The 12,502-nt window shown below is 41.3% G+C and overlaps 1 long non-coding RNA gene across 1 annotated transcript; it reads left to right on the top strand.

Annotated features, from left to right (window-relative positions):
* Positions 1-3,520: 3,520 nt before the first annotated feature.
* On the top strand, positions 3,521-12,255 carry LOC111947068. The gene is made up of 2 exons (XR_002872864.1): positions 3,521-3,688; positions 11,075-12,255. It is a non-coding gene; the product is annotated as an uncharacterized LOC111947068 (long non-coding RNA).
* Positions 12,256-12,502: the final 247 nt, after the last annotated feature.

The following is a 12,502-nucleotide window of genomic DNA, read 5'->3' as shown; positions in this document are numbered from 1 at the left end:
AAGATGAAAGGGAGCAGAGGTCAACATAAATAAATAAAAATAATAAGAGATACAAAAATTATCAATTATAGAAATTATACCTTTTTTGTGCCGATACACGAACGCAAAAACATTTTCTAAAAACAAAACAAAATTAAATGTTTCTAAAGACTTATAAACCTGTCGTAACCCTTGTGCTATCCTATGGGGTCAAGCTGACCATTGACATGTTCTCCCTACCATGACAAAGGTGGATAATGGTGGAAAGGATTTCATGGACACCAGTGAAGATCACAAATCGTTGAAGAAAAAAGGTTCAGCGCACTGTCTAGTGGGTCTAGATGACCTCACTCCCAATATCTAAGTGCCCAGGATAGCACAAGGGTTAAATATGCTTTTCCAGACAACAAAGACCCACATCTGGCTGATATGAGCTTCTTAAATCCTTTTTAATCTACAAGACCCCAGAAGAACATCCTTTTCCAGAATTACTTCACTGATACAGAGTGGGCGAGACTTTTTTGTTTTGGTTTTACTAAAAAATTGTTTTTCACATGGCTGAATTTGGCCCCCTCCCCTTCTAATTATTGGCCCGAATTTGCGACCGTTTAGCCACTCCTTGGATTCCAATGTAACCAACGCTAAGGCGCCTCTGAACACGTGAATCCTGCTATTTCTAGACCACCGAGAAACACCTCAATATCATCTTTGTCTTAACTGTGATGAATGTGCTTTGCCCCATTGGGGTTAAAACAACCACAACCAGTCGTTTACTGGCCGCTCCTACGTGTTTGTTGACAAGCTGTCCAAGGCCACACTTAACACGTCATCCAACATAACGCAGAGGTTACATGAAAGTTCCTATGGGGGTCAAGAGGTGAGCCCATTACATTACCATCTACCATCTGTTAGCAGTGAGGCTCCTCCCTTCGCATGGATAGATATATGAAAAAATGAAGGCCGACGTCGTCATACAGTGTGCTTTGTGGCTTCCCGAGATACCGCACCTTGGCCTGGAGTTGCACAGAGACGTTGCGCTCCAGCAGCCACACAGAGAGGCAGAGGAATGCAGGGCAGTAATCAAAAGCACATGCTGGATAGCGAGAAGATGAAACCAAGAGACAGACATAGCTCAACACTCGCCCAGGCTCTCGTGCTCGCAAAAAAAATTGGCTTTTGTGAAAACATACCTAAGCAGGGAGATGCAGGACCTGTCATTTATTTTACCTGAGTCGTGCTCCCTCCTCAGCGGGATTAGGCTTCAAACCGACTGGGAAGTGCAGCTGCCCCGCTCGAGATGTTGCAACAACGAGCGGTCAGGAATGATAAAATAGCATTACGTATTTATATAACTTTAAAAATAGTTGTTTCCTCCTTAATGTGCAGCAGCTACAGCCATCCTTTACCCTCAAGAAACAGTATAGGCTTCTGCTCCCTATATATAGTTGGGGAAACGCTGCAAAAATAAAGGGACAAAGTCATTTTTCAAAAAAATAAAAAACATGTTTGCCATTCAGTAAAAATTGGATTTCCGTGCGGTCTTTATGTGCTAGCAACAAAAGCAAAAATAAAACGTTAAGTCCTCAATTACGTTTTGTAAAGATCCAGTTAATAACATGAACCGAAAAAAATCATTTGCTTTGATTTTCGGGGCTCAAGAATAAAGCGGGACAGAATTTAATGGTGGTTTCTGCCTATCCAGATTGCGCCAGTGGCCATATCAATCAGGGAGGGAAGTGCTGCTAGCCCGGCGCAGAATGAGGAGTCTGCTCCCGCCTGCATAGTTTTCCAGAGCAGAGGTGCAATTACTCCCCAGCCCTTCTGTTCAGTACATCTCTGCCATGTTTTTCGGGTTGCAGACTTTTTTACACCCCAGTTGCCAAAAAAAATTAGACATTTTCAAAACTATTTCAGTGAAAACATGTCACACAGTTGTCTTTTTATGTATGCATACATTTTAACACTAAGCCTGCATGGGTGGCATTTCATTATTCTGCTTAGGTGGGCTGGGAGAACAGTATAAAAGTTTTTCTTAGACTGTGGAAGCTTCATTAGGCTGAACAGGGGTGGCTTTCTGCATTTTGGCAAAAATAATCAATCAAAAAAAAACTTTTCTGGATATAAGCCTTGTTTGTGAAACCTTCTGATTGAAGGTGGGCTGAAGCAGAACTTCCTGTTTTTCATGAAGCTACACAAAGATACATTTTAACTCTTGTTTTTTATGGAAAAAAGGGAACAGACATTCGCTTTTTGTTGTCAACTGAACAACCTTTTAAGCATCTGTAAAGCAAAGACACAAAGGATAACTGCCAAAGGCAAAAGGTTTACAGGGTTCGGTTGGAGCAGACTACCACGCACTGAAGCCACATAAATAGCCGGATCCAGATTCGGTACTTAATGAGGTGTGATGCAGCCCTGTGTTGGGGCTACGGACGGGAATCCGGGGTGAAGGTGATAAAATAAACAGACTGCCTGACTGCTGTGATCTTCTGTTACCTCATAGCCGCCCTGAGAAGACTGGCTTTGATGGAAACGTGACCATTAAAGTGCCTGGATAGAGATTTCAAGGGTAGCTCAGTTATATCGCTATAACAACCAATTCATATGCACAATTTAAATGCAATTGTGGAAACTCAGTCACTTAGAACCACTGGTTATATACGAGAACTAGACGTTAGAATTGTTTTCAGATATGTTTCCAGTGGTCGTCTGCCATTTTTAGTCCAAATCCAAAAACTGTGGGAGAGACTGTTAATGCGGAGCAACCCCGACACCACTTCCCATCATCCATTTATTTACATGCTCTCCCACTGGCTTATAGCCCCCTACAACCCCAACGTAACATCACCAGTGCCACAAAAGTGGCGAACAATATTGAAGCTATCCAGTCTTGATCCAGACACCGTCTCGGACAAGGAATCCAAAGACGTACATAAATCTAGTCATCTACAAGTGGATGCATTAGAATGAGCAAGAAGCTTGTGGCCCGCCCACATCACATGTATGATCTCTTTCCAAATGCATTCTTGCCTGTGCCCCTCATTCACAACAATTAAAATCAGGAAATACTCAGAAGCGCAATTTTAGGCTTTATTTTCTTCATATCTGTCCTTCATCATGAAAAAAATGCCTCAACATAACACCATTTTCATCCCAGCTAGTCTTTTTAGTGGCAAATTCTTAAGTCAAAATAACATTGTTTTTTTTGTTTTGTTCTTATTTTATCTTTACGACAATTAAAATTGTTATAATAGACTTTTAAGGGGAAAAAAATCGTTCCTTTCCTTGATTTGGCTAGCAATAACAAATTAGTTCTGACATTTTGGATTTGTTTTGTCCTACAGCCTGAAAAAGTTGTAAATAACTTCACTACTTATCACTGGAAGCTGCAGCCTTGTAAACACGGACAGCCAGCATCAGTAAGTAGGGCAGGGCTTTAGAAACAAGTGAAAGACCCTGGTGGTTTTGTATTAAAACGCACTGTAGAACTTGCTGCCTTTTTCCCTATAGCACAGCGAGTTCATGCATTGGGGTTGTTTCACTACTGTCTCACAGTTTTGGCATCCCTCTTTGTCACCACAGCTGCTAAGAGACAGAGCAGTTGGAGGAGTTGAAGTGACTCTCTGAGACGGACTGACGAGGTGCAGCATCCTTGAGGTCGATGTGGATGCGCTAAGCTGATGTCCACTGGCTTTGATTCAGACTCAAGGTGAGCCTCGTGACATTTTGAGCTGATTAGAAATTTCACCAGCATTAGCCTTTTGTATCGTGTCAACTGCTCTGACATCACACTACACGCTTTCATTATCACGAAGTCACATTTAATAAGGGCGGCGTCTTTTAGCGTGGCACAGAGTGAAAAAAAAGACCTCTTTAATGCATGGTGGCCTGAGTGTAGGGCTAAAAAGACAAATCAAGCCTGTAACTGTCAGATAAGTGAGAATGGGCTTTTGGCCCAGAACAAATTGCATCACTGTCACATTATGTCCCTGGTATGCATGAATTAAGCGCTGACTGGTCGAGTCTCTGTCCAACTCCCTTCCAAAAACCATTCCCTATTCTTTTATTATTTATTTTTTACCAGCCAAGAGAGACAGGCACACTCACTAACTTTCTGTTCCCTCTTTCCATCCTATTTGCATGGCGAACAATCTGACACTATCTCTGCTTGGCTGCTGGAATGTGAGAATTGCACTGGGAGTGGAGTGCGGTTAGTCGATGGCCTTTTCTGTTGCTGATTCAGACGTTACGAGATGATGAGAGGTTTCTGCAGTCAGAGTGACTCCTCGGCCAACACAGCCGCACTAAAATCAGATCCGCATGTTTAATACAGGTCAAATGTCGGCCTATTGTGTGCTCTGAACAGAGCTGATTCTTCTGACGGTTGGGAGTGTAGTCCCCCTCCAAATGGGAAGCAAACATCTCTTTACAGTCTTAAAAAATAACACTGATTACCACTTTTGGTGGTTTCAACATGTTCTTGTAGTATTTTTGTCATGATGGAGGATATTTATAAAGAAAATCAAGCTGTTATTTGCATTTCTTAGTATTCCTTTTTTCAAATTGTTGTGAATCAGGAGCTGACGTAAAAATGCAGTTTGAAAAGGTTATAGCTGTGACGTAAAAGCTACTATGGCTAGCTGGAAGCGCCCTGCTCCACACCATTCTGATGCATCCACTTGCAGACAAATAGATCAGATGGATGACGGGAAGGGAAGAAGGGATTGTGCCAACAAGCCTGCCAACAACTCAGAGGCAAATTTCTATTGAACTACTGCCGCGTCACAGAAACTGTGTTCTAGTAAACAGCAGCTTTTTATTAATTTATTTTGGGCTAAAAAACTGCAAAATCATAATTAAAAGAGCACTTGGAACGCTCTTAAAATAGATCAAAAGATGATCAGAGTGGGACTTTAAAGTGTTCAAGTTCATCACGTTTATACTGACATGTCGTGTAAACATGTTAATGGTAAAATATGTCCATATTGTCAATCTGGAGAAGGACAACCCAGAGGACAAAAACGTTACGGCCCCCCCGGGGGACCTAGCTGCCTACCCTCGTCTGGTCTCTGCAGCTTGTGTGTGCTGATCACGTCTTTTAAGCAGACAAACAATCCCTCTGTGCAGCCCGGAGTTCACAGGAGTCACATCCTCCAGACGTGTGTGCATATGAGATATGAATTTGGCTTAAGTGACCGAGCGGTGCTGAGGGAAGGACAGAACAATGCAATGATACACAAGACGCTTTGCACTATCTGGAGCCGTCTCGTTGTTTGTTTCCTGAGTGAAAAAAATCCAGGCATGACACAATGAGACGGGAACGAGAGTTCAGATGGGCACGCGCTCCCTTCTATTTTAAAACAGGGAAACCTGACCCGCTGGCTGCCTTTGTATACTGAACAGTGTGCTGCAGTACGTGCACTCACTTCCTCATAGTGTAATCTCTCTCCTCTCTTGCAATAGGCACAACCAGCCAGCTACCCCCCCCCCCCCCCCCCACACACACACACACACTCACACACTCACACAGGTGAATAATAGATGAGATGTAAAGCTCATGATGATATTTGGCTGATCAAGTGTCATGTTAAAATGGCACTTAAGGTGTGATATACCTCACTGGGATGGACAGTTTTCCCCAAAACCTCTCCCCAAAGGAGCTCCGGATAAAAGCTCAGAGAGCCGGGTAAGGGAAGGTCGTTTCATGCAGGCGGCTGACTGGACGAGATACGGGGGCAGCCAGTGAGGGTGACAAAAAAAAAAAAAAAAAAAAAAACACATTCATGGTCAGAGGGGGCAACCAGCAGGGAGAAGCACTGTCTGGGTGTAGATAATAAGCTGCTGCGTTGCTCGGTTATTGTCGTCCGTCCGGTGTGAATCCTCTCCAGACCTCATTTCAAGGTGCAGCCCAGCCCACCGATGTCCTAAATGTGGCTCAGCCAGGTGTGGCTTGTTAATTTAAAAATTTATGACTTTGACTTCCTGCTGATTTTTGAGGACAGTACAGTAAGGGCTGCATTACCACTGCCTCACAGGTCGTATAAGCTCTGGCCGGAAGGTCAGGTGAAAACATGGCTGTTTTTATTTATATAGTAAATGTATGCTCAGAAAATCATTTTTACAAGGTCAAATGCTTTGCAAATTCAATGTTATCTATATGAGAAACATGATGAGTTTCTGCAGGCTTTGCTGCCCTGACTAAAGCCGTGACCCTGAGGCTTGGTGCGATGAATAGGTTGTCAATACTCCATTTTTTTCCTAGGATGACACCAATCACTCTTCTTTAGATGAAGTAAGTTTTGAAGGTTTTCATTTCCACATACACTTTGAGATGGCCTCAAAGTTCAGTTCACTAAGAGGAAAGATGTATTATTATAGGTAATTTATTTTGGTAGTATCTTCATCTCTTCATTGGCTCACTGGTCACTACTTTCCTGGCTTCTTAGTTAACTTTGTGAAGTCATATAGCTTAGCAGACTCCATTATGTCGTATGTGCTTTTTTTCTGTTGGTAAATCCATGAGATCTATACCTAACAGAGGATACAGGGGTGCAGGGAAACAAAAGGAAAGAGCCATTTGTTCTGTTGCATTAGAAGTGGAATCAGATATTTGTTTAGGTGAAAAAGACTTGAGCTACTATCCACTGATCTAAACAGGTATTTTTTATAAACCATTAAAGTCACACTTCATTCATCTTTTACTTATAATCATGTGATTTTTAGCCCAAAGGAACTGTTTTTTTCAAGGTCATAGTATCTGCAGAGCAGAAGTAGTTAATCAGAAGTTCACCTCTGAGTTCTGGACAGAACTGTTGGTGCAGAGTAAGCCCACCCTCATTTCCCATCCTCCATCTGATGACACTTTCTCCCGCCATCTTACAGCCCCTCACAACCACTACCTGACAGTACCGGCGCAACAAAACTGGCAAACAATATCTGAGCATCTAGTCGACTACAAGTGGATGCATCAGATTGCAGCGGAGCAGGGAGCTTGTGGCTCGATGTGTTAGCTTGTACATCACACGTACAAGCTTCGACTTGTAAAGTCCTAGATGTAGCTTTTGATATGCAGGATTTTTTTTGTCTTTGGTTGTCTTCCCATGACTTTGATCCCCTTTGTTTTGTTTTCTCTGGGATGTTTGGGATGTGCACACCTTCTTTCTGTAGCAATTTTACTTTTGTGTTCACTCTGTGATAGAATGATGACCTATCCAAGGAGTTTTTTCTATCATCAGAGTACAGCATGGAGAGGAACCACTGAACCCCAACAATCCTAGAACAAAATGGGCAACAAAGAAAGATGGACACTTCATGCATTTTTCTCAAACAGACACAAACATTTTTTTCTCATTTCTCTCTTGTTTAAACGCTTAAAGTTCAAACCTTTGCCGAAAAATAAGTTCCATATTATAGAATAAAAACAAAGATCTGATTGCACTTGAAGCATGTAAAATTGCACCCAAAAAATCAGCAAAAGTGAGAATCCACAAAAGGTAAACTGGGTTACAGTGAAGGGTCTGGCTAGATACTGTAGCTCCATTATTGCTCGCCATTTTGTTGCAACAGTAATATTAAGTTGGGCTGTAAGCCAGGAGCAGAGCAGGTAAACAGCACTGCGTGATGAACTCCTGTTGCTCTGCAGAAAATATGTCCTAGAAAATGAGACATCTTGAGAGAAAATGAGACAATCTTTTTCTGATTTTGACTAAAACCGGAGAAAATCCTATTTAGAAGACCACTGGGAATGCTTTTACAATAAATCAAAAGATGATCAGATTGGGACTGAGTTTATCAAGAAATATAAAATCTTATTAGAGGGATTGTTCCTACAATAATTTACTGTGACTCCACAGATGAGTAGGAAATGTTGTACATTGAGGTATTTCAACAAACTTGTTAAATATAATTTTTGTTGAAATGTTTTTTTTCACTGAGTGTAAAATGATGTTTTTCAAAAGTTTTTGTGAAGACATTTTTTTAAAGAAAACTAAGCTTATACTGTTCTAACTGTATTGTGAGATAAGAGCTGTCCAAAATAAATCCATGTCATGTTTTGCTTTCATTTCACTAAAGTTTCTGCTCCTGATAATTACCTCTATTCACCTGGGCAGCGATTGGCCTTCAAAGCTTTACTGATGCCAAGAACAAAACACGCCCACCAACTGTGGCCCCCTGCTCTCGGGGTGCCGCCATGCTCTGTGGAAAGGGTTCAAACTCCTCAAACTAGAGCGCTGGAGGAAAGAGCCTCAACAATCTCCCCCAATGTGACGGTCGATCACAACCGGAAAGGAAAATAGATCCATTTGTGTTGCAAACTAACACCAAAGTTATATTTAAATTGACTTTTGGGAGAAATTGTTGTTTGTCTCTTTCTAACAAAGAAGCATGCTTAAAGATGACAGATGACAGGAGAGTCCACAACGACCTTGAAAGGGTGTCCTTCTCGAAAAAGCGTTTGAGGGACACTAAACAAAGCCCTTACTGTTCTGTCACACCTTGTTCATGTCTTTCGTCTGGAGCTAAATTACGTTTTTGCAGGTTTAGTAATTCCACCCAAGTCATTTTCAAGATCACTTTGGCTTTTAATGCCACCGTTACAGGACATGATGAAATCGAGCCTCTAAAATGTAAGTAATATCAACACGCAGACAGCAATAAACCTCAACAGGACCGAATAAAAAAAAGAGAAACCAAATTCCAGCCACAGCTTTATGTAAATTTACCCTAAGCCAGAATCCTTTTGGCCCTTGCCATGCAGGTTATTTACGAGCTCTCATTAGTAAATGACTTCACGCAGTTCTGTCTACTCTCCGCTTTCATTTTATACCTTAGCGAAGGAAAAGTTCACAGAATAAATGTTCTGGAAAATCAAGCTGTAATAAAAAGTGTTGTGAGCTCTCGGTCGCCGGCAAGAAGCAGTCTCCATGCTCACTCAAATCAGCACAATTAACCTCCAAGAGAGAGCACGGAGTCTCGATTTATTACTCCACGCAGGAACGACGTCGGGCATGAGTTCAGACAGGCTGCGTTTAGGAGCTGCAGACTGACGAGGATTGATTGTTAGTGTTTGGTTTTGGCTTCACATAAAAGCAGTGTACGCCTGCCCCCAAATAATAAAATCTAAACAAACCCGCCGTGAGGTTTTTTTCTCTGCTTGGAAAGGCTGCTTTGAGTCTGTTAACATTTCGTTCCGAGGCCTCAGACGTTCCCCCGGTACCAGGCGGTGCATCATCCTTATCAAAGGTGAAACCATCTGGCGTTCCAGGACGAATGATTGAAAGACTGCTGACTGTATGGCACACTGCTGCCTGGCAGGTGGATGCATTAAAGCTGTCCCCAGAGACTCGGTGATATGCTGAGCACCCCCACCCCCTCCAGTTTCTGCTGACAACCTCAGGACACTCTGATGCAGACATCCCCTACATCATCATCATCATCATCATCATTCACACAGAAACCGAGAGTGCAGCTGTTCCAGAAAAATCACGCCGCTGTTCGTGGCTCAATAACCACGTCGAGTGCCAGGGACAAACGCAGCGCTCACATCAGAGTCCAGTGACGTCAGACGTGCTGGCATCCTGAAGTGGCTTGAAACGGGATGGTACCGCTCAGAAAACATTACATCTCTGCCAAACGCCGCCTAAAATAATCTCTGGTGGAAAAATAGTCTTGGGAAAACAAGTTCGCTTTCACTGGATCTAAGTACACAGTTTACATTCCACAATAACTCCTTCTAAACCTCTCCCATATTTTAATACTTGACAGGGGTTTATTTAGACTTTGACTAGCAAGAAACAACACCACCGTCCAGATGGAAGATCCCCCAAAACATCAGGAAGATGGTCTTTTAGATGGCTAACATTTAACGAGGAAGAACAGAGAGAAGAGTAATACTAACAGCACTGGAATCCACAATCCACTTAACCCTTTAACAGTGGAGCTGCGCTTTTCCACTTACAATTAACTCTTTGACAGTTTGCATGAATAAAGGAATTTCAATGAATTCTGAAACGGAATACAGAAGCTTTGTGCTTTTATGCATCACTACTACTGTAACGTGTAAACTGAATTGTAACACCTAACTACTGCAAACTGTGCAGTGATATGAAAAGCTTTACTACTGTACACATACTACTACTGTAAAAGTGTACTTACCTATTGTAAAATGTAATTGGACACTATCAGTTGACTCCTATCGTGTCAAGTGATATGCAGCACTTTACTAATATAAAGTGAGAGAAAAGTCCCTGCTAACCTCTGAGAGTTGGTTGATGTTGAAAAAATGACAAAAAACTCAATTATAATTGAGTCCTTTTAATGAAAAGTTGGATCAGAGTTGACAGATTGCTCTGGATTGTCGCCATAACAGACAGCGCATAGGACGCACATAACAGATATATTCTCAGGGGGTGTTCCCTATGGGGCTTCAGGCCATTGTTTGGCAAGACAGGAGAAGCCCTTCAGGTGGCTTCATACCTTAAATGGTCGTCTTCCCAAATTCTGGGTTTTGAATGGTCAGTATCAATAAGATATTTATTTAACATAAAATCTTGTGTTTCCCAGATATGCTACTGTAATAACCTAAAGACAGCAGAACATTTGTAAAAAAAAATAAAAATAAAAATGACAGTAATGCATTTTAATGAGTTATACTTTGATGTGGAACTTTATCTGAATCATCACCCGAATGTTACTTTTTGACCTTACATGTATGCTTTGTGGGTTCATGATATATGGCTTTTTTTTAAATCCTTCCCAAACCAAAGAGTGCATGCTCCAGCCAGCTGCAGTTCATAAAATTCAGCTATAATTAAAAATAGTTTTTACTGGACATGTTTAATTTTCACAGCAGGGGCAAACAAAGCAAAAATAAAAAAGGGAAAGGGAGTTATATGAGTGATAAGTGAAAAATAACCCGATGGCATAACACTGCAGGAATGCAGGGCTGGAGTAGAGAGTCAAATCCATATTTGTGTATTTTCGTAATGTATCAAATTGGATCCAAAAAGAATTTATGGGACTACAGTAACAGGATTGGCAGCCCTGCTCCTGCACCAGAATAATTCATATATTCATTCCTCTATTGTGTTTCCAGATCTGTGCCAGTAAGCAACAGGCTTCATTAACATCCGTTTGGCCCCCAGTGCACAGACGGTGCGCAGACTGCATGTGTCCCTCCAGAGATGAAGCATCATTTTTTTTGCCTGTTGATGTCATCCCCCTGCAGAGAACAAACTCAGTGTTTCCTGCCCGTGTTTTCCATGTTGGCTCTCGTCTGTTTGTACAATCCCGAGCACAAAGGATTTTCCCTGACCGTCCCACTATTGAAGTTATCCCACGAACACATGCTGGGATCCAAATAAAAATGTTGAAATAATTTCCCTTTTCGACATTCAATACAATAAGAGAATGCGTTTGAAAAAAAAAAAACACAAATCCTGCATTCGTGTACTTTAATGCACTCAGACATGCTTACAATAATATATCTACACTCCTGGATTTATAGCCACACTGCAGCCATTACTGTTAGTTACTCCACGTTCCAGGAAAAGGTTGTATATTCAGCTTGAGAAGCATTCAAAGAGGATGAGGTTAGCGTGGTTATAAGAAGCAAGGAGAGATGGGAAAGAAGTGAAAACGTACAAGTCTTCAAAGTTTCAATATGATCAATGAAAACATTTGGGTTGATCGTGCTCATGTCCTCTGGGTAAAAACGACAGGAAATCTGGAAAGGGAAAAAGATGAAAGAATAGTACGGAGATTATTTCATCGTTCTGCACCTAAAAAATGTACAATTAGTAAAGGCCAAAAGCAAGAATAACCAATATTTGCTGTAGTTTTAAGTTAGTGTCAGTTTACTACGAAAAAACCCAAACATAGATATAAAGCAGTCCAATTTCCTTTAAAAAAACAAACAAAAACAGAACCAACAAACCCGACTAGTGTCTCCACAACCCATCGAAACCACGGTTGAGCTCCATTCTGAGCTCTCACTGGGGGCTTGGTGGTTAGGGGCGTGGCCTCTTTACACTCCAGTAAAGCACACACCACCATCACCTGAAAACACCTGCATGCTCACCTTTAAACAAACAGAGATGGCTTTGTGTGCATATGTCTATAAGGCATTAAATATGTGGGTGTTGGTATACAGTTATTTGTGTCAATCACTGTAAATATATGTATTTGTGTGCAGGTTGGTGCAGAAAATGGTTAGATTTTTGCTTCATTGTGTTGTTTTGTCCAATAAAAAAGTGTGCAGATGTGCATAAAAATGAATCCCTTCTGTGAACAATCATTGATGACAATGAGTGTTATGCCTAAAGCAACTTTTGTTGTCTAATTGGAAGTTTTCTCTTGATGGTAAAAGCTTATGCTCTTCTGTAATATCTATTTCTTCTATTACTGTATTATTGTTTTCCTACATATATTTTCTTAACACCTCTCTCCACCCAGCCTCTTTTGTATCCATTAAAAACTCCAAATATTTTAGAAATGTGTAAAACTAAAGTTCAAGTTTATACCA

The sequence above is a fragment of the Oryzias latipes genome, chromosome 24 (genome assembly GCF_002234675.1).
Source record: "Oryzias latipes chromosome 24, ASM223467v1".
In the NCBI taxonomy this organism is placed as follows: Eukaryota; Metazoa; Chordata; class Actinopteri; order Beloniformes; family Adrianichthyidae; genus Oryzias; species Oryzias latipes.
The sequence above is the reverse complement of the archived record's forward strand: the minus strand, read 5'-3'. Positions and strand labels throughout refer to the sequence as shown.